The sequence below is a fragment of the Pan troglodytes genome, chromosome 6 (genome assembly GCF_028858775.2).
Source record: "Pan troglodytes isolate AG18354 chromosome 6, NHGRI_mPanTro3-v2.0_pri, whole genome shotgun sequence".
In the NCBI taxonomy this organism is placed as follows: domain Eukaryota; kingdom Metazoa; phylum Chordata; class Mammalia; order Primates; family Hominidae; genus Pan; species Pan troglodytes.
Window position 1 is genome coordinate 120722458 of NC_072404.2, and position 27746 is coordinate 120750203.

Below are 27746 nucleotides of genomic sequence, written 5' to 3' on the forward strand. Positions count from 1 at the left end.
TAACAAATTTAACACTCTGAGTTCCCAATTCTAATAAATCAACTGTAAAAAGGCATTCCCTACAGTGACTGTGGAAATGTGAACATGGATTGAGTTTCTGTTTTTTGTTTTTTTGAGACAGGGTCTCGCTCTGTTGCCCAGGCTGGAGTGCAATGGTGCCATTTTGGCTCACTGCAACCTCTGACTCCAGGTTCAAGCGATTCTCCTGCCTCAGCCTCCCAAGTAGCTGGGATTACAGGCACCCGCCACCACACCTAGCTAATATTTGTAATTTTAGTAGAGGTGGGGTTTCACTATGTTGGCCAGGCTAGTCTCGAACTCCTGACCTCAAGTGAGCCACCCACCTCGGCCTCCCAAAGAGCTGGGATTACAGGCATGAGCCACCCATGCCTTGATTTTTAGATGACACCAGAAAAATTATGTTAATTTTGTTGATTGTGATAATGCATTATGATTATGTAATAAATGCATGATTGCTGTGGGCTGAATTGTGTCCCCCCAAAATTCGTATGTTGAAGCCTTAACCCCCAGTGTGATATCTGAAGGTGGGGCCTTTGGCAGGTAATTAGGGTTAGAGGAAGGCATCAATGATAGTGAAGCTCATGAAGGGATTTTTTTGTTTTTTTGAGATGGAGTCTTGCTCTGTTGCCCAGGCTGGAGTGCAATGGCACAATCTTAGCTCACTGCAACCTCTGCCTCCCCAGTTCAAGTGATTCTCCTGCCTCAGCTTCCCGAGTAGCCAGGATTACAGGCGCCTGCCACCAAGCCTAGCTAATTTTTTTATTTTTAGTAGAGACAGGATTTCACCATGTTGGCCAGGCTGGTCTCAAACTCCTGACCTCAGGTGATCCACCCGCCTCAGCCTCCCAAAGTGCTAGGATTACAGGCATGAGCCACCACAACTGGCCTCATGATAGGATTATATAAAGAGAGACACCAGACAGCTTGCTCCCTAACTCTCCTAAGCGTGATGGCACAGTGAGACAGAAGCCATCTGCAAGCCAAGAACAGGGGCCTCCTGGAACCTGACCATGCTGGCAGCCTGATCTCAGACTTTCGGCCTCCAGCACTGTGAGAAAGAAATGTCTGTTGTTTTAAGCCACCCAGTCTATGGTAATTTGTTATGGCAGCCCGAGTCAACTAAGACAGTGATGTATATAGAAATATGTAAGGGAGAAATAATATGCAAGAGATATAACAATAATATGCCAACTGCTTTTAAATACAGTTGCAAAAAAGAAAAAAATGGAACAAAATCTTAATGATTGTTAAATTTAGGTGCCAAGTACTTAGGGGTTTCATATGCTATCAGCTCAGTTTCTAAGTCTGAAGTTTCTTATAATTAAAAAAAACTTTAAAAAAGAAAGAATATTTAAAAAAAAAAAAAACTTTTTCAATGTAACTCCTAGAACCAAAACCCTGAAAATAAAATGTTTTAAGATAAAGTACTAATTTGAAATTATTACAAGGCAAAAATAAAAGGTGAGTAGAAACTTTACCATCTTTAAACAAATTTAGTAAAAATTGTTACAAGTTTTTTTGTTTTGTTTTGTTTTTTGTTTTTGAGACAGTCTCCCAGGCTGCAGTAGGATGATCTCCGCTCACTGCAACCTCCACATCCCCAGCTCAAGCGATTCTCCTGCCTCAGCCTTCCGAGCAGCTGGGATTACAGGCGCAGGCCACCAGCACCACCACGGCTGACTGATTTTTTTGTAATTTTAGTGGAGTCGGGGTTTCACTATCTTGGCCACACTGATTTCAAACTCCTGACCTCAGGTGGATCCACCTCAGGTGATCCACTCAGCCTCCTAAAGTCCTGGGATTACAGGCATAAACCACTGTACCCCGCAGATTTTTAAGATAATATGAAAGTCCAATCTAAGGGTCTCAAGCTAAAAGCGCTGACCTTAAAGGCTAGTATTCTGTTGTAATTAAGTGGCCTGTTCAAATCACTTTTATCAGGGGTTAAATTTTCTTAATTATGAAAGAGAAATAATTTTTGAATCCTGTTGTAAATAGGATGATTTTCATTGTATATATCCAATAAATTATTGTTGAAGTATTTCACTTTTTTCCTGTAGTTTGGAACTGTTTATTTTGACCCTTTTTGGTTATAATAGTTCTCAAATTAGAATCTTGGATTTTTCAAAAAGATAATATCCCTGAAAATAATAAGTTTTGCTTCTTTCTAACCTGTTTGGGGTGTTTTTGTCTGATTGCACTAACACTACTAAATACCATAATACTACACAACAAAAAGGGAGAGCAGTCAACTCAATATTGTCCCTGATTTTGAAAGGAATAATAATAGTTATGACATTAACTATTAAAACTAATTTTTTCAATAATTTTGAGAAAGTGTCTATTTGTATTTTACAAAGAGTTTTGAAAGGACAGATATTCAAGTACGCGCCTTTGATCCATTCTTGCGTTAATTAAGTCACAGAAATTTGTTCTAAAGCAAAGATGAATAATTTCATATTTTATGTATAATTCTGAAACATCATTGTAAACTATTCAAAGTTCTATGCCCAAAATACATGCCCTCAGGAATTTTGAATAGAGGTACAAAAAGCCATTCGTCCTCTAGTTAAAGATTCCAAACTAGTTTTGGGGTTCTTAAATCTGTTTATTTCAATCACCTCATTCATTCCATAAGCACTTATTAATTATCTGTGATCCAGGGACTATGAACCAAACATAGAAGAATATAATGATTAAGAGACAACTTCTCATCTTCAAGGAGCTCACCTAATTGTCTTAAATATTGTTAACATAATAATGAAGGAAGAAACATCCACCTGAGATATCCAGAAGAATTCAGAGGAAGGAACAGCAGTCCTGAACACTGAGTGACAATGGTCAATGGCATCTCTCCAAGTATGGGCCATGAACTCCTGTGACCCCTGAGAATACTACTAAAACACTGTTTGCTTTTTTCATTGATAGTGCAATAGCAAAGGTATGTGCCTGGCCAGGATCCTGGTCCTAATTCATGCTAAGGCACTAGTATTTCTAGTGCCTTGATTGATGCTAATACTAGTGCCTTGGCATGAATCAAGGACAGGATCCTGGCCAGGAGCGGTGGCTCACGCCTGTAATCCTAGCACTCTGGAAGGCCAAGGCAGGCAGATCACTTGGCAGCTGTTTGAAACCAGCCTAGCCAACATGGTGAAACCCCATCTCTACTGAAAACACAAAAATTGTCCTGGCGCAGTGGCACACACCTGTAGTCAAAGCTACTCGGGGGGCTGAGGTGGGAGGACCACTTGAGTCCAGGAGGCGGAAACTGCAGTGTGCCAAGATCATGCCACTGCACTCCAGCCTAGCAGACAGTGAAACACTGTCACAAAAAAAAGGAAAAAAAAAAAAAGGCCAGGATCCGTAACTATACCGATAGTCATTATATTCTTCATCATCATTTTTTAAGTGTCTGTAACAAAGAAGTAAAAAATTATTTTTATTAATCTCTAACCTTTAAGATGTATCTGTTTAAAATTCTGTGCGAGAAAATAGGAAGTACGCATTATGCCGTACAACAAAATACAATGACTATTTCAAGAAAAAGCAAGTGGGCAGTTGAGTTGTGAGCTAAAGCAGTCAATTTTTTCATGGAGCACCACGAAAGAAGAAAAGACATATAAATTATGGTTATGCAAAGTAAAATATACAACATTTTCTTTTCTTTCCTTTTTTTTTTTGAGACAGGTCTTGCTCTGTCACCCAGGCTGCAGTGCAGTGGTGGTGCCATCACAGCTCAACACAGCTTCTATCTCCCAGGCTCAAGGGATCCTCCCAACTCAGTCGCCCAAGCTCCCAAGTAGGTGGGAACACTAGCACACACCACCACGCCCAGCTAAGTTTTTTGGTTTTTGTTTTTTGGTTTTGAGGTGGGTTTGTCTTTTTGTAGAGACTAGGTTTCACTATATTTTCCATGCTTATCTCAAACTCCTGGGCTCAAACGATCCTCCTGCCTCAGCTTCCCAAAATGCTGTGATTACATGAGTGAGCCACTGTACAAGGCCACAGCAGATTTTCTTAAAAAATGAAGCAAGACTGTCAATTAAAAGATATGGCAGTATTTGTTGTTAATAACATTCAAGCTTTCAAGAGAATCAGAATTTCTTAAAATTTGTATCTGCCACTAAGAAGCATAAAAGGCTGCAATAAAGACTTTTCTAATGAGATATTAATGTTTTTTTAGATATTGTATAATGATATGTGTCAACATTTAAAAGATCTGCATACCTCAGTCAGCCAGTATTTTCCAAGTGATTAACGGATGATGTCACAAAAGCATGCATTGGGGAAAAGGCAATAGATTTATCTCACGCAGGATATGGCCAGAAAAAAAAGAAAACCATAGGCCCGGTGCAGTGGCTCATGCCTGTAATCCCAGCACTTTGGGAGGCCAAGGCAGGCAGACCACAAGGTCAGGAGTTCGAGACCAGCCTGACCAACATGGTGAAACCCCATCTCTACTAAAAATACAAAAATTAACCAGGCGTGATGGCGCAGGCCTATAATCCCAGCTACTCAGGAGGCTGAGGCAAGAGAATCACTGGAACCTGGGAGGCAGATGTGAGCCAAGATCGTGCCATTGCACTCCAGCCTGGGCGAAAGGGCGAGACTCCATCTCAAAAAAAAAAAAAAAAAAAAAAGGGAATGTGGCAGAACACATACCTCATGCCTGTAATCCCAGCACTTCGAGAGGCCAAGGCAGCTGGATCGCTTGAGGCCAGGAGTTTGGGATCAGCCTGGTCAGCATAGCACAACCCCATCTCTACTAAAAATACAAAAATTAGTCAGGCATGGTGGTGCATACCTGTAGTCCCAGCTACTTGGGAAGCTGAGGCACAAGAATCCTTAAGCTCAGGAGGCAGAGGTTGCAGTGAGCCAAGATGGCATCACTGCATTCCAGTCTAGGCAACAAAGCAATTCTGTCTCAAAAATAAAAAAACGGGTGACGGGAGTGGTGGCTCACACCTGTAATCCAGCACTTTGGGAGGCTGAGGTGGGTGATCACCTGATATCAGGAGTTCGAAACCAGCCTGGCCAACATGGTAAAACCCATCTCTACTAAAAATACAAAAAGTTAGCCAGGTGTGGTGGCCCGCGCCTGTAATCCCAGCTACTCAGAAGGCTGAGACAGGAGAATCGCTGGAACCTGGTAGGCAGAGGTTGTAGTGAGCTGAGATCGTGCCACTGCACTCCAGCCTGGCTGCCAGAGCGAGACTCTGTCTCAAATAAATAAATAAGGTCTGGGCAGGGTGACTCATGCCTGTAATCCCAGCACTTGGGGAGGCCAAGGCGGGCGGATCAGCTGAGGTCGGGAGATCGAGACCATCCTGGCTAACACAGTGAAACCCCATCTCTACTAAAAATACAAAAAATTAGCTGGGCATGGTGGCACATGCCTGTGAAACCCCGTCTCCACTAAAAATACAAAAAATGAGCCAGGCATGGTGGCACATGCCTGTAATCCCAGCTACTCGAAAGGCCGAGGCAGGAGAATCTCTTGAACGCGGGAAGCAGAGGTTGCGGTGAGCCGAGATCGCACCATTGCACTCCAGCCTGGGCGACAAGAGCAAAACTCCGTCTCAAATTAATAATAATAATAATATTAATAATAATAATTAAATAAAATAGAAATATAAATGGGAAATGTGATTTTTGTAGAATCTGAAACATTCCTAGGACTGTCCAGCTTATTAGCGTTAAAATTACTGCTATGTCAGAGAAGCCTACAACATCAAATATAGCCATATAAAAATTTCCTCAAAAAGAGTTGCCTAGGCCAGGCACAGTGGCTCACACCTGACACAAGAAAAGGATCTTTCCTAACATGCTGTTTGCCTAGCTCCCTGGTCTCACCTCCCAACACTCTCCACAAAGACATTAAACTCAACACATACCAAATTACTTCCAGAATCCACCTTGTTCTCGCTCTCCTCCATGCCCCCGTATATACGCTGCTTTTCTCTCACTGAAAAAGTTACATGCTCTCCCTAACTTTGTCATTCTCCTCCCACACAGCCCCACATACCCAAACTATGGATTTGACCTGGATAGGGAAAAACAGATAAGCTTCAAATAAACAAGAAAGGGAAAGGAGGGACAATAAAATGGAATATATAAAAGTCTAGAATGGGAAAAGGTGAAACAGAGCCAAAAAGAGGCAAAGGAATAAACTGCTGAGCTAGTACCCAAATACAAATGACATAAAAAATGTGCTAAGGGCCTGAAAATTTATTTCTAAACCCAAACCTGCTCCCAAGAGGCCCTGCAGGTAGGATGTGTTCACAAGTTAAATAAAAGTTTGCAGATAAGTGGTAAGAGATGGTAAAGAAGGTGGACAGAAGGCTTCAAGGAGGACTTGAAAGTCCTGAATGTCTGAATGGCAAACATTTGTAAAATGTGTCACTATTGGCAGGAGCAGTGGTTTGCACCTGAAAACCCAGCACTTAGGGAGGCAAAGGTGGGGTGATTGCTTCAGCCCAAGAATTTAAGACCAGCCTGGGCAACCTAATGAAACCCCATCTTTACAAAAAATACAAAAACTAGCCAGGTATGATGGCACGTGCCTGTAGTCCCAGCTATACAGGAAGCTGAGGTGGGAGGATCACTTGAGCCCAGGAGGTTGAGGCTACAGTAAGCCAAGGTCTCACCAATGTACTCCAGCCTGGGCAATAGAGCGAGACCCTGACTCAAAAAAAACAACAACAAAAGTCACCATTATTAAGATAAACAGTACTTTAGCAGTAATGGAGTCTTTGACATAGGACAAGGTGAAGGCCAGAAAATCTGCAGACATCTGTGTGTTCAGGTGTCCAATCCTCCACCAGAACATAGGCTCCATTAGCAAAGAACCCTTGTTCATACATCCTTTAATTTCCTACATACGTTTTCTAACTAACAGTGCATTTCCATTTTAGCACTTTGTGTTTCAATATTCTGTTCAATTATGATTACAAATGAATTATAAGTCCCCATTTTTCATAAATCTTTATCTCTTAGTTTACACTGTCATACCTTTTTTATTTTTTATTTTTTTGGAGATGGAGTTTTGCTCTTGTCGCCCAGGCTGGAGTGCAATGGTGCCATCTTGGCTCACTGAAACCTCTGATGGGTTCAAGCGATTCTCCTGCCTCAGCCTCCCAAGTAGCTGGGATTACAGGCATGCGCCACCACACCCGGCTAATTTTTGTATTATTAATAGAGACGGGGGTTTCATCATGTTGGCCAGGCTGGTCTCGAACTCCTGACCTCAGGTGATCCACCCGACTCAGCCTCCCAAAGTGCTGGGATTATAGGTGTGAGCGACCATGCCTGGCCTACAATGTCATATCATTCTATTTTTTCAAAAGCATTCTCACCAGAGGTTAGCAAATGCTTTCTGCAAAAAGGAAAATGGTGAACCTTACAAAACCATAAGGCTTTGTAAGCAATATGGTCTCTCTCAAAAACACTCCAACTCTGCCACTGTGGCACAAAGGCACACAGACAATATGTAAACAAAATGAATATGATTGTGTTTCAAAAAAACTTTATTTATGGACATAAAATTTTTTTTTTCTTTTAAGATTATAGCTCAGTGCAGCCTTGAACTCCTGGGCTCAAGTGATCCTCCCACCTCAGCCTCCCAAGTAGCTAGGACCCCAGGTGTATGCTGCCACACCTTTTTTTTTTTTTTTTTTTTTTGGTAGAGATAGGATATCACTATATTGACCAGGGTGTTCTCAAATTCCTGGTTTCAAGTGATCCTCTTGCCTCAGTCTCCAAAAGAGTACCTGGGCTATGCACTGAAATCTGAATTTCCTGTAATGTCACAAAATCTTCTGAATTTTTTCAATCATTTAAAAACATAAAAGCTATCTTACAAGCCATACAAACACACGACAGGCTATATCTGGCCAGCAATCCACAGTTTGCAGACCCCTGCTCTACACTCTAACTTAAAGATTTGACTATACAACCCTTCTACTATTCCATATTTCCAAAGTACCACAATTAACTTTATTTGCAAGTCTTTCTGGCCTCTGGGAAATGAACAATTAGGCATTCTTCTGATTTAAAGCCATTCAGGTTCACCCACACTCACACTTTAAAAAAAAAAAAAAAAAAAAAAAAGGCCAGGAGTAGTCACTAACACCTGTAATCCCAACACTTTGGAGGCGGAAGTGGGTGGATCACCAGAGGTCAGGAGTTCAAGACCAGCCTGGCCAACATGGTGAAACCCTGTCTCTACTAAAAACACAAAAATTAGCTGGGTGTGATGGCAGCAGCCTGTAATCCCAGCCACTCAGGAGGCTGAGGCAGAAGAATCACTTGAACCCAGGAGGCGGAGGTTACAGCGAGCCAAGATCGCACCATTGCACTCCAGCCTAGGCAACAAGAGGGACACTCCATCAAGGACAGGAGAGGAGGGGAGAGGGCAGGGGAAGGCAAGGGAGGAGAGGGGAGGGGAGGGGAAGGGAGGAAAGGAAACTTGCTTATCTAGTTTCTGATTTAAAACACTGAAGGAAGGAAAGGGGGATTTTAAGTAGCAGTGTAAATGACACAAAGAACAGTAACAACTGTTCTATTGATGTCAAATGTCAAGAGTCCATTATGATGAATCTCAATTCTCAGTCTCAACTTCTCTCCCGTAGATTGAAAAACTAAAATCTAAACAGTAGCTTTTGAGTTTGATGAGATATCCTAAAGTCATTCTCACATTTTAAAGAAATGCCAAAAACTAAACAAATGAATAATATGACCAAGCATATCGCAAGAAATGGAAAAAAAATTCATTATAAGGAAAACACATTATATGTGCTATGTAACAACTGTAAGTTATTACAGGGAATAACATGAAAGACAACTGAAACAGCTTATCTTTCAAAGGATGAAAACTTCTCAAACTCGTTCATCTATATATTCATTCATATTTATTTTACACATGAACATGTCAATGTGTTTGGAATACAAGTAGGGCAAGAAACTGGTGTCCAAAACAGACATGGTCTGTGAGCTCTTGGGCCTATGTTGTTCTACATCTGCTCTTTCCATTATCATAGCCATCAGCCCCATGTAGCTATTTAAATTTAAATTAGAGTTAAATAAAATTAAAAACCGGTTCCTTAGTCACACTAGTCACACTTCACATGGCCAAGGGCCAGCTTTCAGCTATGATACTGGACATCACAGATACAGAATGTTTCCATAATCACAGAAAGTTCTGTTCGGTAGCAAAGGTTTAAAACGTTACATACTTCCCTCTCTCTGCTGACTAGACATTAAGATGAAACTTAACTTCTTTCTTTTAAAAAAGAGTGCAAAATTTTACTGCTGTCTTTTAGGGAAGTACCAGATGACAGTCTTTCTACAGGTGTACTTTATATCAAAGCTGTAAAAACTTCTAAGGTTTTCTAATCCAGCAAAATAATCACCAAATGCCTTTACCAAGGTTTTAAAGTTTTTTAAAAAATTCCTGGAGGTAAGTATTTCATCATCAATAACTATTCCAATTTACTAATTGGCTTCAAACCATTCTCAACTGCATTCACAACTGCAGTATTTCCTTTCCTAGAAAGTGAAGGATTCTGCACTTAACTGATTATCACATAACTCTCTATGATGCAGAAAACAGCTCCTGCTTGTCACCTCTGCATGGTGACTGGAACACAGAGGGTACTCAAACAACTGTTATATGAAGGTCAATAAACTGTAAGTCTCCAGCACTGTCAAAAGCAACACAAGGCCAGGTGCAGTGGCTCATGCCTATAATCCCAGCACTTTAGGAGGGCAAGGTGGGCGGATCACGAGGTCAGGAGTTCAAGACCAGCCTGGCCAATACGGTGAAACCCTGTCTCTACTAAAAACACAAAAATTAGCCAGGCATGGTGGTGTGCGCCTGTAGTCCCAGCTACTCGGAAGGCTGAGGCAGAAGAACTGATTGAACCCCAGCAGGCAGAGGAGGTTGCAGTGAGCCAAGATCGCACCACTGCACTCTAGCCTGGGTGACAGCGCAAGACTCCATCTCAAAAAAACAAACAACAACAACAAACCCACAAAAGCCACATTCCATTTCACAACTCTAGTTACTGATGGAGCTTCCAGTCTTTGCTGCTTCTCATTTGTTAAAAAAAAAAAAAAAAAAAAAAAAACTTTATTCACTGCATGATTTAAGCAGCACCAAACTGCTTGGGTATCGGTTTTCTGGGTCCCTGAAAATCAAGGACTTACTAAACAGTAAAAATTCTACATGAAGAAATAAAATATTGCACACTGCCCGGGAACCGTAAAATTAATATAAATTATCTTTTACTTGGCTATGAGATAGACTGGCTTTTTTTTTTTTTTAAGATTAAGGTTTCATTCTGTCACCCAGGCTGAAGTGCAGTGGGCATGATCATGGCTCACTGAAACCTCCACCTCTGGGCTCAAGCAATCCTCCCACCTCTACTCAGCCTTCTAAGTAGCTGAGACTACAGACATGTGCCACCGCGCCCGGCTAATTATTTAATTTAGTAGAGACAGGGTCTTGCTATGTTGCCCAGGCTGGTCTTAAACTCCTGGACTCAAGCAATCCTCCGGCTTCAGTCTCCCAAAGTGCTGGGATTACAGGCCACCATGCCTGGCTAATTTTTTCTTTAATTTTTGCAGAGACAGGTCTCACTAGCCCAAGCTGGTCTCAAATTCCTGGACTCAAGTGATCCTCCCACCTCACCCTCTCAAAGTGCTGGGATCACAGGAGTGAGCCACCATATTGACCACAGACTGGCTTATAAATATGTGTAACTACAGTGAGATATTCAGCCGAAGAATGAGGGGGAGGGGGAGGAAGAGGAAAAATTATGGCTGGGCATGACAGCCCATGCCTATACTCCCAGCACTTTGGGAGACTGAGGCGGGAGGATCGCTTGAGTCCAGGAGTTTGAGACTTGCCTGGGCAGCCTGGCAAGACCCCCATCTCTGCAAAAAAATTTTAAAAATTAGCCAGGCATGGTGGCACAAACTTGTGGTCCCAGCTACTTGGAAAGCTGAAGCAGGAGAATTGCTTGAACCCAGGAGGCAGAGGTTGCAGTGAGCTGAGATGGCACCACTGCACTCCAGCCTGGGTGACAGGGCGAGACTCCGTCTCAAAAAAAAAAAAAGAAAGAAAGAAAAGCGGTAGCTTGCACAATTAATTCTAAATTACATTAACAAAGACATCTCAAATGTCTCAACTACTCATGAAAGACAGCTGTATCAAAATTGCACATTTCCTTGAAAACAGAAATCAAAATGTTTTCAAATTAGTCCATACCAGTGACATATACCATTAATATTAATGAGAATATGGCTGCTTGGCAAACTTTTTTTTTTTTGAGATGGAGTTTCGCTCTTGTTCCCCAGGCTGGAGTGCAATGGCGCGATCTCACTGCAACCTCCGCCTCCCGGGTTCAAGCGATTCTCATGCCTCAGCCTCCTCAGTAGCTGGGATTACAGGCATGGGCCACCACGCCCGGCCAATTCTGTATTGTTAATAGAAACGGGGTTTCTCCATGTTGGTCAGACTGGTCTGGAACTCCTGACATCAGGTGATCCACCCACCTCGGCTTCCCAAAGTGCTGGGATTACAGGTGTGAGTCACCACGCACAGCAGTCAAACTTAATAAGCCACTATTTGGTATAGAATGCCTTTGAACTTTTTTCTTTTTCTTTTTTTTTTTTTTTTTTTTTTTGAGATGGAGTCTCGCTCTGTTGCCCAGGCTGGAGTGCAATGGCATGATCACGGCTCACTGCAACCTCCACCTCCCGGTTCAAGCGATTCTCCCGCCTCAGCTTCCTGAGTAGCTGGGATTACAGGCACCCGCCATCATGCCCGACTAATTTTTCTATTTTAGTAGAGATGAGATTTCACCATGTTGGCCAGGCTGGTGTTCAACTACTGACCTCAGGTGATCCAACTGCCTCGGCCTCCCAAAGTGCTGGAATTACAGGCGTGAGCCACCATGCCCAGCTGCATTTGAACTATTTTCTAACCAAACTAGTTCTGCCCAATCAGATGATACACTTTAAAAAAAAAAAATTATCTAAAGAAAGTTATCATTCATGCCAGCACTGAAAACAGAAAATAAAAATTAAAAATGAATATATCAGAGCAGCCGGGCGCAGTGGCTCACGCCATAATCCCAGCACTTTGAGAGGCCAAGGCGGGCAGATCACCTGAGGTTAGGGGTTCGAGACCAGCCTGGCCAACATGGTGAAACCGCATCTCTACTAAAAATACAAAAATTAGCCGGGCGTGGTGGCGCTTTCCTGTAATCCTAGCTACTTGGAAGGCTGAGGCAGGAGAATCACTTGAACTCGGAGGCGGAGGTTGCAGTGAGCCTAGATTGCATCACTGCACTCCAGCCTGGGCAACAGAGTGAGATTTTTGTAGAAAGAGAGAAAGAAAGAGAAGGAGGGGAGGGGAGGGGAGGGGAGGATCAGAGCTTGTCAAGAACCTAGGAAAGAATTAAGGGGGCCAAGCATGGTGGCTCACGCCTGTAATCCCAGCACTTTGGGAGGCCAAGGTAGGCGGATCACTGGAGGTTGGGAGTTCAAGACCAGCCCGACCAACATGGAGAAGCCCCATCTCTACTAAAAATACAAAATTAACTGGGCATGGTGGCGCATGCCTGTAATCCCAGCTACTCAGGAGGCTGAGGCAGGAAAATCGCTGGAACCTGGGAGGTGGAGGTTGCAGTGAGCCGAGATCACACCATTGCACTCCAGCCTGGGCAACAAGAGTGAAACTCCATCTCAAAAAAAAAAAAAAAAAAAAGAATTAGGAAAAGAGAGTAATAACATATAGTAGCATTAAAGTACAACCACACCTTAACATCCTATGTAATCAGAGATTCTTCACAAATATCCATGTGAAAGTCCTAGGGTCAAGGACTGGCTAAGCCCAAAAAACCAGAGATAACTGAACAGACACAGCAGGAAGAAAAGAGTAAATAGCAAAGTTACTATTTATTGAACGGTGCCTGTCTTTTTTTTTGAGCTGGAGTCTCGCTCTGTCGCCAGGCTGGTGTGCAGTGCCGTGATCTCAGCTCACCGCAACCTCCACCTCCCAGGTTCAAGTGATTCTCCTGTCTCAGCCTCCTGCATAGCTGGGATTACAGGCACATGCCACCACACCTGGCTAATTTTTGTATTTTTAGTAGAGATGGGGTTTCGCCATGTTGGCCAGGATGATCTCAATCTCCTGAACTTGTGATCCACCTGCCTCAGCCTCCCAAAGTGCTGGGATTACAGGCGTGAGCCACTGTGCCTGGCCAAACAGTGCCTGTCTTAATACAGCAGGCATTATGCTAAATATATCACCTGAATTTTTACTTAATCCTCACAATAACCCTGTAGTTGCTATAATTTTTTTTTTTTTTTTTTTTGAGACAGAGTCTCTCTCTGTCACCCAGACTGGAGTACAGTGGCTCAATCTCAGCTCACTGCAACCTCCGCCTCCCCTGTTTTAGGTAATTCTCCAGCCTCAGCCACCCGAGTAGCTGGGATTATAGGCACATGCCACCACGCCTGGCTAATTTTTGTATTTTTAGTAGAGACAGGGTTTCACCATGTTGGCCAGGATGTTCTCGATCTCCTGAACTCGCGATCCACCCACCTTGGCCTCCCAAAGTGCTAGGATTACAGGCATGAGCCACCGCGCCTGGCCGAACAGTGCCTATCTTGATACAGCTGGCATTATGCTAAATATATCAGCTGAATTTTTACTTGATCCTCACAATAACCCTGTGGTTGCTACAATTTTTTTTCTTTTTTTTTTTTTTTTTTGAGACGGAATCTCTGTCACCCAGGCTGGAGTGCAGTGGCTCAATCTGAGCTCACCGCAACCTCCGCCTCCCCCGTTTCAAGTAATTCTCCTGCCTCAGCCTCCCAGGTAGCTAGAACTACAGGCATACGCCAACACACCCAGCTAATTTTTGTATTAGTAGAGATGGGGTTTCTCCATATTGGCCAGGCTGGTCTCCAACTCCTGACCTCCCCACCTTGGCCTCCCAAAGTGCTATAGTTGCTATAATTAATCCCATTTTACAAATGAGAAAACTGAGGCACACAGATAGCTTAAACATGTTCAGATTACATGGCTATTAAGCCATTACACAGCAGGATTAGGGTAAGAAGCCACGTCTGCCAGCCAACCCTATACTACATTAAAGTTTACAGAGCCTATCTTACGCGCTTTATCTATTTGCTACCACCCTGTGATATGATTTGAATGTTTATCCCATCTGAAACTCACGTTAAAACTTAATCCCCAATGTGGGTATTATGAGGCAGGTCTTTAAGAGGTGACTGTGTCATGACGGTTCTGCCCTCATGAATGGAACCTATTCATGGATTAATGAGTTAACGAATTTTAACAGGTTATCCTGGGAGTGCGACTGGTGGCTTTATAAGAGGAAGAGACCTGAGCTAGCACACTCAGCCCCCTAACCATGTGATACTCTAGGCCGCCTTGGGACTCTGCAGAGTCCCCACCAGCAAGAAGGTCCTCATTAGATGCACCCCTTGACCTTGGCCTTCCCAGCATGCAGAACTGAAAGAAATAAATTCCTTTTCTTTATAAATTACCCAGTCTTAACCAGGCCCACCCCTGGTTAAGGATGGGCAACAGGCTCACCCCTGTAATCCCAGCACTCTGGGAGGGTGAGGCGGGCGAATCACCTGAGGTCAGGAGTTTGAGACCACCCTAGGTGACAGAGTTACACTCCGTCTCAAAAATAATAATAATAATAATAATAATAATAAATCACCGGACGGCGTGGTAGCTCACACCTGTAATCCCAGCACTTTGGGTGGCCCAGGCAGGAGGATCACCTGAGGTCAGGAGTTTAAGACCAGCCTTGCCAAAATGGTGAAACCCCATCTCCACTAAAAATACAAAAAATTAGCTGGGTATGGTGGCCAGCACCTATAATCCCAGCTACTCGGGAGGCTGACGCAGCAGAATCACTTGAACCCGGGCGGCGGAGGCTGCAGTGAGCCAAGATTGTGCCATTGCACTCCAGCCTGGGAGACAAGAACAAGACTCCATCTCAAAAAAAAATAAAGAAGAAGAAGAATAAATAAATAACCCAGTCTCAGAAATTCAGTTACTGCAACAGTAAACAGACTAAGACACCTTTATAATCCACTGTAAAGTAGGCTGTGCAGTTTGATGATCCTATTTTCCTAGAGAAAATAAGAGATTCAGGAAGGATGAACCATTCCCTCCCTATGGAGCAAGCAGCAGAGCTGGGTCTAGAATCCCCGTCTTTTAACTCTTCACCACTGTTTCTCCTCCTCAATATGCTTAGCCAGTGTGGTGGTTTCAAAAATACGTTCACAAATTACTTAATTTGCATCTCTTCAAAGGGCAGAACCTGAACTCTCCCTTGAGTGTGGGCTGTACCCAGTAACTCCCTTCTAACAAATGCGGCAGAAGTGGCAGTGTGAGGTCTTCTAAGGGTGTGTTATAAAAATGTAACCGCAGCTTCCTCCTTGCTCCCTCTTGATGAAGGCAGCTGACATGTTGTGAGAACATTCAAGAAGAGGTCCACAGAGCAACAGGCAAGGCCTCCTGCCAACAGCCTGGAAGCAGATCCTCCAGCCTCAGCCAAGCCTTCAAAATGACTGCAACCCTAAGCCAGAACCACCCCACTAAACTGCTTCCAAATTCTTAACCCACAGAAACTAAGATGATAAATGTTGCATTAAACCATTATGCTTCACAGTAACTTGTTATGTGGTAATAAATAGCTAATACAACTAGGGGCTGGGCGTGGTGGCTCACACCAGTAATCCCAGCACTTTGGGAGGCCAAGGTGGGCAGATTACTTGAGGTCAGGGTATCGAGACCAGCCTGGCCAACACAGTGAAACCCAGTCTCTTACTAAAAATACAAAAATTAGCTGGGTGTGGTGGCGCACGCCTGTAATCCCAGCTACTCAGGAGGCTGAGGCAGGAGAATTGCTTGAACCCAGGAGATGGAGGTTGCATGAGCCAAGATCGCACCAGTGCACTCCAGCCTGGGTGACAGAGCGAGACTCTATCTCAAAAGAAAAAAAAAAAACTCTTGGCTAGTCATCAGAATTACATGATCCCTCCCTCAATTTCACACAGTAAATGCCAGTACCTCTATTGGTTAACATTCTATTCCACCTTGTGTCACTGCTAGTTGTTTACCTGCCTGTCTTTGAGACTAAGTCATAAATCCCTTATTATCTAAGGTTCAATTTTCTCATCAGTAAAATGAAAGGGTTAGATTAAGTAATTGCTAAGGAACTCCCAACTCCAAAGTTCCATAAGGATGACTCTTAATTGAAAAAAGTAAGATAGCACAGTTGTAAGCTTCGACTTGGTAGTTTTAAATCTCAGCTCTACAACCTATCAGCTCTAAACAATGGGCCTGCTGCTGAACATTTCTGTGCTTCAGTTCCTCATCTGTAAAATGAGAATAATAGTGCTGTTAGAATTCTTCCAGGTAATGGTTTTGTTTCTTTGTGTTTTTTTTTGAAACAGTCTCCCTCTGTCACCCAGGCTGGAATGCAGTGGTGCAATCACGGCTCACTGCAGCCTTGACCTCCTGGGCTCAAGCAATCCTCCCATCTCAGCCTCCCAAGTAGCTGTGATTACAGGAGCGTGCCATCCAGCCCAGTTTGTTGTTGTTGTTGTTGTTGTTGTTGTTGTTGTTGTTGTTGTTTGGTGGAGACAGGGTTTTGTCACGTTGCTCAGGCTGGTCTCAAACTCCTGAGCTCAAATGATCCGCCTTCCTTGGCCTCCCAAAGTGATGGGATTACAGACTGCCTTCAAGCAAATTCATCAGGCCCATGTTCCTGAATGCCCCAAGGTGAGCAGTAAGGAACAGAAAAACACTTTCCTTCTCCAGAAAATCCCACTCCTGAGCTGATAGGAGGGGATCTCAGAAAGAATCATCACAAAAGACAGGACAAACTAAAGAAGCTGGCAGACTTTTTTAATTCTTCCCAGTACAAACTGGAACTAGACATGCAGAGAGCCTTCCTAAAGGCAACGCCCAAATCCCACTTGAGGCCAAACTTCTCCCCAGGGAGACTGAGAGCCAATGTTCTTATCATAACACTCCTCCCCACAGTGCACCCACAGACAAGGAAGCCTGAGCAGTTGTGGCTGTCACACAACAGATGCAGCCTTCAGGCCAGAACCTTCCAGGACCTTCCTCTTTGCTGGCCCAACAGCTGCTGCATCTGCCTGGCCTTCAAGGAGCAGCCAGTATGTATGTGGCTGTGGGGAGCAAGAATGTGCCAAAATAAGCAACCAAGTCAATCAGAGATGGGTTTGGGGCTAAGTTGACATGGTAACAGGACCAGTCACAGGTCTCCCCATGTATGGTGGGACCACAGAGCCCTATGTCCTCCATTCATTCTTCTCTGGGCAGTTTCTGTCCAGGACAGCTATGGGGCAAATTCCACCTTATCCTTAAGACTCATCACCTGGGTGTGCGGGGCTCTTGCCCGGCAGCTCATCCAGCTCATCCACCCTGTACTCAGAGATGCTTTTTTCCTCCTGCACAGGCTGTGGGTCCTTTCCCCTAACGAATCACTCCAGGTAGTAGCCCACAGTCCTGGCCACAAAGGCCACAGGGTATGTAAATTAAGTAGCATAGGTAAGCACTACGATCCAAAGCACAAGCCACACATCATCAGGCAGCCTGGCACAATTTACTGGGAATCCACTCATGCATAGCAATGCAAGAGATCACACCCTGTTTTATGCAACAGTTGGGTACCACAAATAATCTGCAGCACAGCCCATACTCCTCTGTCCAGCCCTGGTCTCTACCTGCTGGCTGGGAACAGACATTGCTACTCCTAGCAGCCCACATGGCCTCCTGTTGTTTTTTAATAACAACTACAGTCAGATATATAACTCACATGTACAATTCACCCAATTAAAGTGCACAACTTAATGACTTCAGTATATTCACAGAGCTGTACAACCATTACCAAAATCAATTTTACAGTATTTTTATCACCCCAAAAAGAAACACATACCCATCAACAGGCACGCCCCATATTTCCCCCTCCCCACCAGCTCTAGGTAACCATAAATCTACTTTCTGTCTCTATGAGTTTGCTTATTCCAGATATTTGATATAAATTAAATCATATTAATACGTGGTCTTTCATGACTGACTTCTTTGATCCAGTATAATGTTTTCAAGATATATCCATGTTGTAGCATGTAACAGTACTTCATTATTTTTACTGCTGAATAATATTCCATTGTAAGGATATGCTACATTTTGTTTATTCATCAACTGACATCTGAGTTGTTTCCATCTGGCTATGATCAACAATGTTGCTCTTTCAGTTTTAAGTAACAGAAAATACAGCAGGGCACAGTGGCTAACGCCTATAATCCTAGCACTTTGGGAGGCCACAGCAGGAGGAGTGCTAGAGACCAGGAGTTCAAGACTAGCCTGCGCAACACAGCAAGACCTCATCTCTACGAAAAAAAAAAATTTTTTTTTCATTAGCAAGCAAGGCACAGTGGCTCACACCTGTAATCCCAACACTTTGGCAAACAGAGAGGCAGAAGGATCATTTAAGCTCAGGAGTTTGAAACCAGCCTGGGCAACATTACAAGACCACATCTCAACTGAAAATAAAAATTTTAAAAAAATTAGCCAGGCATGGTGGAGCACACCTGTGGTCCCAGCTACTCAGGAGGCTGTGGTGGGAGGACTGCTTAAGCCTGGGAGGTCAAGGCTGCAGTAAGCCATGATAATGTCACTGTGTTCTAACCTGGGTGAGAGAACTTGTCTCCAAGAAAAAAAAGTGATAGAAAATCCAACTCAACCCTGCTTAAACAAATAACTAAACGTCAAGCAGGCAGCCTTTGCATAAGACACAGCCTGAGTTAAGGTTTAAATATCACCATCAGGGCCAAGCACGGTGCCTCACGCCTGTTACCTCAGCACTTTGGGAGGCTGAGGCAAGCAGATCCCTTGAGGTCAGGAGTTTTGAGACCAGCCTGGCCCACATGGTGAAACCCCGTCTCTACAAAAAATACAAAAATTAGCCAGGCGTGGTGGCATCTGCCAGTAGTCCAGCTACTTGGGAGGCTGAGGCAGGAGAATCACCTGAAACTGGAAGGCAGAAGTTTCAGTGAGCTGAGACCATGCCACCGCACTCCAGCCTGGGTGACACAGTGAGACTCTAAAATAAATAAATTAAATTAAATAAATAAATATCACCATCAGGATTGAGTTTCTAACTCTTGGCAAGGCTCAGTTCTCTGTTCATTTTCAGGATCTGCATGGTGACAAAATGGCTTCAATACCTCTATTTCACATCCTCTCCATTGAAGCTCATAGGAGAAAGCAAGAGCCTCTCCCAAATCCTCATGCAAAGGCCCTAAGATTAGCTCTGGGTGGGCTCTCCAACTGAAAAGTGGAAGGCACTAAGTAAAATAGGCCGTGCTCCATCCTGGAGCATGAAGGAAACTAGAGAGAAACCCAAACAATGTGAACCAAAAATGGACAAGAGATAATCCCTATACAAAAACTGAGGCCCATTTCGACTAGGATAAATGGAATCTGGGCAGCTGAAAAAATTTTTAAGCCCAGTTTAGAGTGTTGTGACAATTAAACCTGATAAATGCATATTAAAGTATGTAGCAGAATGCCCAATACACAATAAATACGTAATAAATGTCACTCACTATATTAGCTATTTTTTGTAGCTAATATAGTGAGTAATTTAGATAAACCCATGAAATTTGATAGTTTGGGGCAAAAAAAGACAATTTCACACAGTTCAACATCATACATACTCAGCTTAAAATTAAGGCAAGTGCAACCTGTATTTGCTTTTTCATAGTGAAATGTAAGTCTGCATCTCTATTAGATATATTAAATACCCAAAAGAAGGAAGAGTTATTTCCAAAATTTTCAAAACCTTGGGTTAAAAATGCAAGTATCTCTTCTTTAACAGAGATTTCTCTGGTCCTGTGGAAGATACATGATAGAGGCAAAATATGAGAAATGAAAGACCCTGAGACAGCTAGTACTCCCAAAGCATCTGCTACCCTAACAACACTATGGTAAAGGCCTTATGTGTATCCACCTTCTCCTTTATCAGCTAAAGCTCCCAACTAAGACTATTAAATCTTTTCATAGTAAACCATCACTTGATTTTTTTAGGTAAACACTAATTTTTTTTTTTTTTTTTTTTTTTTTTTTTTTTTGAGACGGAGTCTCGCTCTGTCGCCCAGGCTGGAGTGCAGTGGTGCGATCTCGGCCTCACTGCAAGCTCCGCCTCCCAGGTTCATGCCATTCTCCTGCCTCAGCCTCCCGGGTAGCTGGGACTACAGGCGCCCACCACCACGCCTGGCTAATTTTTTGTATTTTGTTTAGTAGAGATGGGGTTTCACTGTGTTAGCCAGGATGGTCTCGATCTCCTGACCTTGTGATCCGCCTGCCTCGGCCTCCCAAAGTGCTGCGATTACAGGCGTGAGCCACTGCGCCCGGCCAAATAACACTAATTTTTTAAAAAACTGCTGGAGTCCTCCATTCCTTTCATCATGTCTTAGTCTCCTCCCTGTCCCTTTATTTTAGTTTGAAATTACAAACCTAAATAGAGATGACCTGCTATAAACAATAAATATCTCTTCACTATTTCTAGATCTGATGTAATACCAGCCGAGATTGGTGGATCACCTGAGGTCAGGAGTTCAGGACCAGCCTAGCCAACATGGTGAAACCCCATCTCTACTAAAAATACACAAAATAGCCGGGTGTGGTGGTGTGCGCTTGTTATCCCAGCTACTCGGGAGGCTGCGGCAAGAGAATTGCTTGAACCCAGGAGGCGGAGGTTACAGTGAGCCGAGATCACACCATTGCACTCCAGCCTGGGCAACAAGAGCAAGACTCCGTCTCAAAAAACAAAAAAACAATAACAAAACAAAACAAAACAAAAAAAAGATTCAAAGATAAATGAGGCTTTGGAGAAATGGGAACTATCAAATCTCTGGTAAATAAGATAGCCTTTGCCCATACAGGGGAAGCACAACTGATCCTTGAACAACGCAGGGATTAGGGACGCCACCCCCATCTCTGCACAGTCAAAAATCCACATACAGGCCGGGCACAGTGGCTCACGCCTATAATCCCAGCACTTTGGGAGGCTGAGGTGGGTGGATCACAAAGGTCAAGAGATCAAGACCATCCTGACCAACATGGTAAAACCCTGTCTCTAGTAAAAATACAAAAATTAGCTGGGCGTGCTGGCATGTGCCTGGAGTCCCAGCTACTCAAGAGGCTGAGGCAGGAGAATCGCTTGAACCCGGGAGGCGAAGGTTGCAGTGAGACGAGATCACGCCACTGCACTCCAGCCTGGGCAACAGAGCGAGACTCCGTCTCAAAAAAAAAAAAAAAAAAACCCCACGTACAACTTCTGACTCCCCAAAAACCAGAAGCCCTATCAATAACATAAACAGTAGATAACACACATTTTGTATGTTATATGTATTATATACAATATTCCTACAATAAAACAAGATAAACAAAAGAAAACTTTATTAAGAAAATCATAAGGGGCCATGCATGGTGGCTCACACCTATAATCCCAGCACTTTGGAAGGCTGAAGCAAGTGGATCACTTGAGCTCAGGAGTTCAAAACCAGCCTGGACAACATGACGAAACTCAGTCTCTATTAAAAACACAAAAATTAGCCGGGCATGGTGGTTCATGCCTGCCGTCTCAGTTACTTAGGGATCTGAGGTGGGAGGATCACCTGAGCCCGGGAGGCAAAGGTTGCAGTCGGATGAGGTCATGCCACTGCACTCTAGCCTGGGCAATAGAACAAGAGACCCTGTCTCAAAAAAGAAAAGAAAGAAAAAAATCATAAGGAAGAGAAAATATATTTACTATTTGTCTTAGTCTATTTTTGCTGCTAAAGAAGGAATATCTACGCCTGGGTAATTTATTAATATAAAGAAAAGAGATGTATGTGGCTCATGGTTTTGCAGGCTGTACAACAAGCATGGCACCAGCACCTAATTTCAGTGAGGGTCTCAGGCTGCTTCCACCCATGCTGGAAGAAAGGGGTGCTAAGAACACAGACAGAGAGAGAGAAAGCAAGAGTGGAGGTGGAGGTGCCTCTTTTCAACAACCAGTTCTCTGGAAACTAAGAGTGAGAAGCAAGAATGACACCTCAAGCCATTCAAGAGGGATCCACCCCCTACAATCCAAACACCAGGCCCCACCACCAACACTGGGGTATCAAATTTCAACATGAGGCTTGGAGAGGTCAAACAAACCATATCCAAACCATAGCTTTTTTTTTTTTTTTTTTTTTTTTTGGAGACAAAGGCTCGCTCTGTCGCCCAGGCTGGAGTGCAATGGCGCGATCTTGGCTCACTGCAACCTCTGCCTCCCGGGTTCAAGCAATTCACCTGCCTCAGCCTCCCAAGTAGCTGGGATTGCAAGCGCATGCCACCATGTCCAGCTAATTTTTTTTTATTTTTAGTAGAGATGGGGTTTCACTGTGTTAGTGAGGATGGCCTCGAAGTCCTGACCTTGTGATCTGCCCTCCTCGGCCTCCCAAAGTGACAAGATTACAGGCATGAGCCACTGTGCCAGGCCCACAGCACTATTTATTAAGTGGATCATCATAAAGGTCTCCATGCTTATCAACTTCACAGTAAAAAAGACGTCAAAAGCAGTCTTCAATAATCAGAACGCCTCTGCTTAATTGTCTAACGTCAATTTGTTTTATGGCACTGCTGCTGCTATGTCATCTTCCTCATCGTCTGGCAGTGGTATGGAAGCACTCATTTCCATCAAGTCATCTGATAATTCCTGTGGTGTGATGTCTACTAGCTCTTGAATTTCTCACAATCCACATCTGGAAACCATTCATCCTTCCAACCCCCACCTTTTTTGCCGTATCTACAATCTGTTTCATGATTTCCTTGACTATAAATCTTGTGATCAATTTTAGAATAAGTGCGATGTGGTGCTAAGAAGAATGTATATTCCGTTGATTTGGGGTGGAGAGTTTTGTAGATATCTATTAGGTCCGCTTGGTGCAGAGCTGAGTTCAAGTCCTGGATATCCTCGTTAACCTTCTGTCTCGTTGATCTGTCTAATATTGACAGTGGGGTGTTAAAGTCTCCCATTATTATTGTGTGGGAATCTAAGTCTCTTTGTAGGTCTCTAAGGACTTGCTTTATGAATCTGGATGTTCCTGTATTGGGTGCATACAGATTTAGGATAGTCAGCTCTTCTTGTTGAATTGATCCCTTTACCATTATGTAATAGCCTTCTTTGTCTCTCTTTTGTTCTTTGTTGGTTTAAAGTCTGTTTTATCAGAGACTAGGATCTCGACCCCTGCTTTTCTCTGCTTTCCATTTGTTTGGTACATCTTCCTACATCTCTTTATTTTGAGACTATGTGTGTCTCTGAAGGTAAGATGGGTCTCCTGAATACAGCACACTGATAGGTCTTGACTCTCTATCCAATTTGCCAGTCTGTGTCTTTTAATTGGGGCATTTAGCCCATTTACATTTAAGGTTAATACTGTGTGAATTTGATCCTGTCATTATGATGTTAGCTGGTTATTTTGCCCATTAGTTGATGCAGTTTCCTCATAGCATCGATGGTCTTTACAATTTTTTTTGCAGTGGCTAGTACCAGCTTTTCCTTTCCATATTTAGTGCTTCCTTCAGGAGCTCTTGTAAGGCAGGCCTGGTGGTGACAAAATCTCTCAACATTTGCTTGTCAGTAAAGGATTTTATTTCTCCTTCACTTATGAAGCTTAGTTTGGCTGGATATGAAATTCTGGGTTAAAAATTATTTTAAGAATGTTGAATACTGGCCCCCACTGTCTTCTGACTTGTAGGGTTTCTGCCGAGAGATCCGCTGTTAGTCTGATGGGCTTCCCTTTGTGGGTAACCCGACAGGCCTTCATGCTAAAAACTCTCAATAAACTTGGTATTGACAGAACGTATCTCAAAATAGTAAGAGCTATTTATGACAAACCCACAGCCAATATCATACTGAATGGGCAAAAACTGGAAGCATTCCCTTTGAAAACTGGCACAAGACAAGGATGTCCTCTCTCACCACTCCTATTCAACACGTTGCTGGAAGTTCTGGCCAGGGCAATCAGGCAAGAGAAAGAAATAAAGGGTATTCAATTAGGAAAAGAGGAAGTCAAATTGTCCCTGTTTGCAGATGACATGATTGCCTATTTAGAAAACCCCATCATCTCAGCCCAAAATCTCCTTAAGCTGATAAGCAACTTCAGCAAAGTCTCAGTCAATGTACAAAAATCACAAGCATTCTTATACACCTATATACCAATAACACACAGAGAGCCAAATCATGAGTGAACTCCCATTCACAATTGCTACAAAGAGAATACAATACCGAGGAATCCAACTTACAAGGGATGTGAAGGACCTCTTCAAGGAGAACTACAAACCACTGCTCAATGAAATAAAAGAGGACACAAACAAATGGAAGAACATTCCATGCTCATGGATAGGAAGAATCAATATCGTGAAAATGGCCATACAGCCCAAGGTAATTTATAGATTCAATGCCATCCCCATCAAGCTACCAATTACTTTCTTCACAGAATTGGAAAAAACTACTTTAAAGTTCATACGGAACCAAAAAAGAGCACGCACTGCCAAGACAATCCTAAGCAAAAAGAATAAAACTGGAAGCATCACGCTACCTGACTTCAAACTATACTACAAGGCTACAGTAACCAAAACAGCATGGTACTGGTACCAAAACAGATATATAGATCAATGGAACAGAACAGAGGCCTCAGAAATACCACCACACATCTACAACCATCTGATCTTTGACAAACCTGACAAAAACAAGCAATGGGGAAAGCATTCCCTATTTAATAAATGGTGCTGGGAAAACTGGCTAGCTATATGTAGAAAACTGAAACTGGATCTCTTCCTTACACCTTATACAAAAATTAATTCAAGATGGATTTAAGACTTAAATGTTAGACCTAAAACCATAAAAACCCTAGGAAGAAAACCTAGGCAATACCATTCAGGACATAGGCATGGGCAAGGACTTCATGACTAAAACACCGAAAGCGCCTGGCAACAAAAGCCAAAATTGAAAAACGCGATCTAATTAAACTAAAGAGCTTCTGCACAGCAAAAGAAACTACCATCAGAGTGAACATGCAGTACAGAATGGGAGAAAATTTTTACAATCTAGCTATCTGACAAAGGGCTAATATCCAGAATCTACAAAGAACTTAAACAAATTCACCAGAAAAAAAATCAAACAACCCCATCAAAAAGTGGGCGAAGGATATGAACAGACACTTCTCAAAAGAAGACATTTATGCAGCCAACAGACACATGAAAAAATGTTCATCATCACTGGCCATCAGAGAAATGCAAATCAAAACCACAATGAGATACCATCTCACGACAGTTAGAATGGCGATCATTAAAAAGTCAGGAAAAGGCCGGGCGTGGTGGCTCACGCCTGTAGTCCCAGCACTTTGAGAGGCCAAGGCGGGTGGATCACAAGGTTGGGAGATGGAGACCATCCTGGCTAACTTGGTGAATGGCCTGAACCCAGGAGGCAGAGCTTGTAGTGAGCTGAGATCACGCCACTGCACTCCAGCCTGGGCGACAGAGCAAGACTCCGTCTCAAAAAAAAAAAAAAAAGTCAGGAAACAACAGGTGCTGGAGAGGATGTGGAGAAATAGGAACACTTTTAAACTGTTGGTGGGACTGTAAACTAGTTCAACCATGTGGAAGACAGTGTGGTGATTTCTCAAGGATCTAGAAATAGAAATACCATTTCACCCAGCCATCCCATTAATGGGTATATACCCAAAGGATTATAAATCATGCTGCTATAAAGACACATGTACATGTATGTTTACTGTGGCACTATTCACAATAGCAAAGACTTGGAACCAACCCAAATGTCCATCAATGATAGACTGGATTAAGAAAGTGTGGCACATATACACCACGGAATACTATGCAGCCATAAAAAAGAATGAGTTCCTTTGTAGGGACATGGATGAAGCTGGAAACCATCATTCTGAGCAAACTATCGCAAGGACAGAAAACCAAACACTGCATGTTCTCACTCATAGGAATTGAACAATGAGAACACTTGGACACAGGATGGGGAACGTCACACACCGGGGCCTGTCGTGGGGTGGGGGGAGAGGGGAGGGATAGCATTAGGAGATATACCTAATGTAAATGATGAGTTAACGGGTGCAGCACACCAACATGGCACATGTATACATATGTAATAAAGCTGCACGTTGTGCACATGTACCCTAGAACTTAAAGTATAATAAAAAATAAATAAAAATAAATAAAAAATAAAAGAAACTACCATCAGAGTAAACAACCTACAGAATGGGAGAAAATTTCTGCAATCTACCCATCTGACAAAGGGCTAATATCCAGAATCTACAAAGAACTTAAACCAATTTACAAGAAAAAAATCAAACAACCCCATCAAAAAGAGGGCAAAAGATATGAACAGACACTTCTCAAAAGAAGACATTTATGCAACCAACAGACACATGAAAAAATGCTCATCATCACTGGCCATCAGAGAAATGCAAATCAAAACCACCATGAGATACCATCTCACACTAGTTAGAATGGCAATCATTAAAAAGTCAGGAAACAACAGGTGCTGGAGAGAATGTGAAGAAATAGGAATGCTTTTACACTGTTGGTGGGAGTGTAAATTAGTTCAACCATTGTGGAAGGCAGTGTGGTGAATCCTCAAGGATCTAGAACTAGAAATACCATTTGACCCAGCCATCTCATTACTGGGTATATACCCAAAGGATTATAAATCATGCTACTATGCTTACTACACATGCACATATATGTTTATTATTGCGGCACTATTCACAATAGCAAAGACTTGGAACCAACCCAAATGTCCATCAATGATAGAGTGGATTAAGAAAATGTGGCACATATACACCATGGAATACTATGCAGCCATAAAAAAGGATAAGTTCATGTGCTTTGCAGGGACATGAATGAATCTGGAAACCATCATTCTCAGCAAACTATCACAAGGACAGAAAACCAAACACCGCATGTTCTCACTCGTAGGTGGGAGCTGAACAATGAGAACACATGGACACAGGGCGGGGAACATCACACACTGGGGCCTGTCGTGGGGTGGGGGGCTGGGAGAGGGATAGCATTAGGAGAAATACCTAATGTAAATGACAAGTTGATGGGTGCAGCAAACCAACATGGCACATGTATACATATGTAACAAACCTGCATGCTGTGCACATGTACCCTAGAACTTAAAGTATAATTAAAAAATAATAAAATAATTTTTAATAAAAATCCTTTGAAGTCATGCACATCTGGACAGTCTTCTCCAGCAGGAATTTGTTTCAAGCCTGATGGTTTTCATTGCTTTTTCTGTAACAACAATGGTATCTTCAGTGGTACAACCCAGACATTCATGATGGTCTCTCTATTGAGTTCTCTTCTGCTACACTGAAAAGCCTTTCCATAGCATACCGTGTGTAACGAGTTTTTTTTTTTTTTTTTTGAGAAGGAGTCTCGCACTGTCACCCTGGCTGGAGTGCAGTGCCATGATCTTGGCTCACTGCAACCGCCACCTCCCAGGTTCAAGCGCTTCTCCTGCCTCAGCCTCCCAAGTAGCTGGGATTACAGGTACCCGCCATCATGC

At 43.0% G+C, this 27746-nt stretch overlaps 1 protein-coding gene and 1 pseudogene across 33 annotated transcripts in view; both read right to left on the reverse strand.

The window, feature by feature from the left end:
- Positions 1-27746, reverse strand: part of SRPK2 (SRSF protein kinase 2) — a 288551-nt gene that overhangs the window by 225904 nt on the left and 34901 nt on the right.
- Positions 17313-17815, reverse strand: LOC134810553 (small integral membrane protein 12-like; annotated as a pseudogene).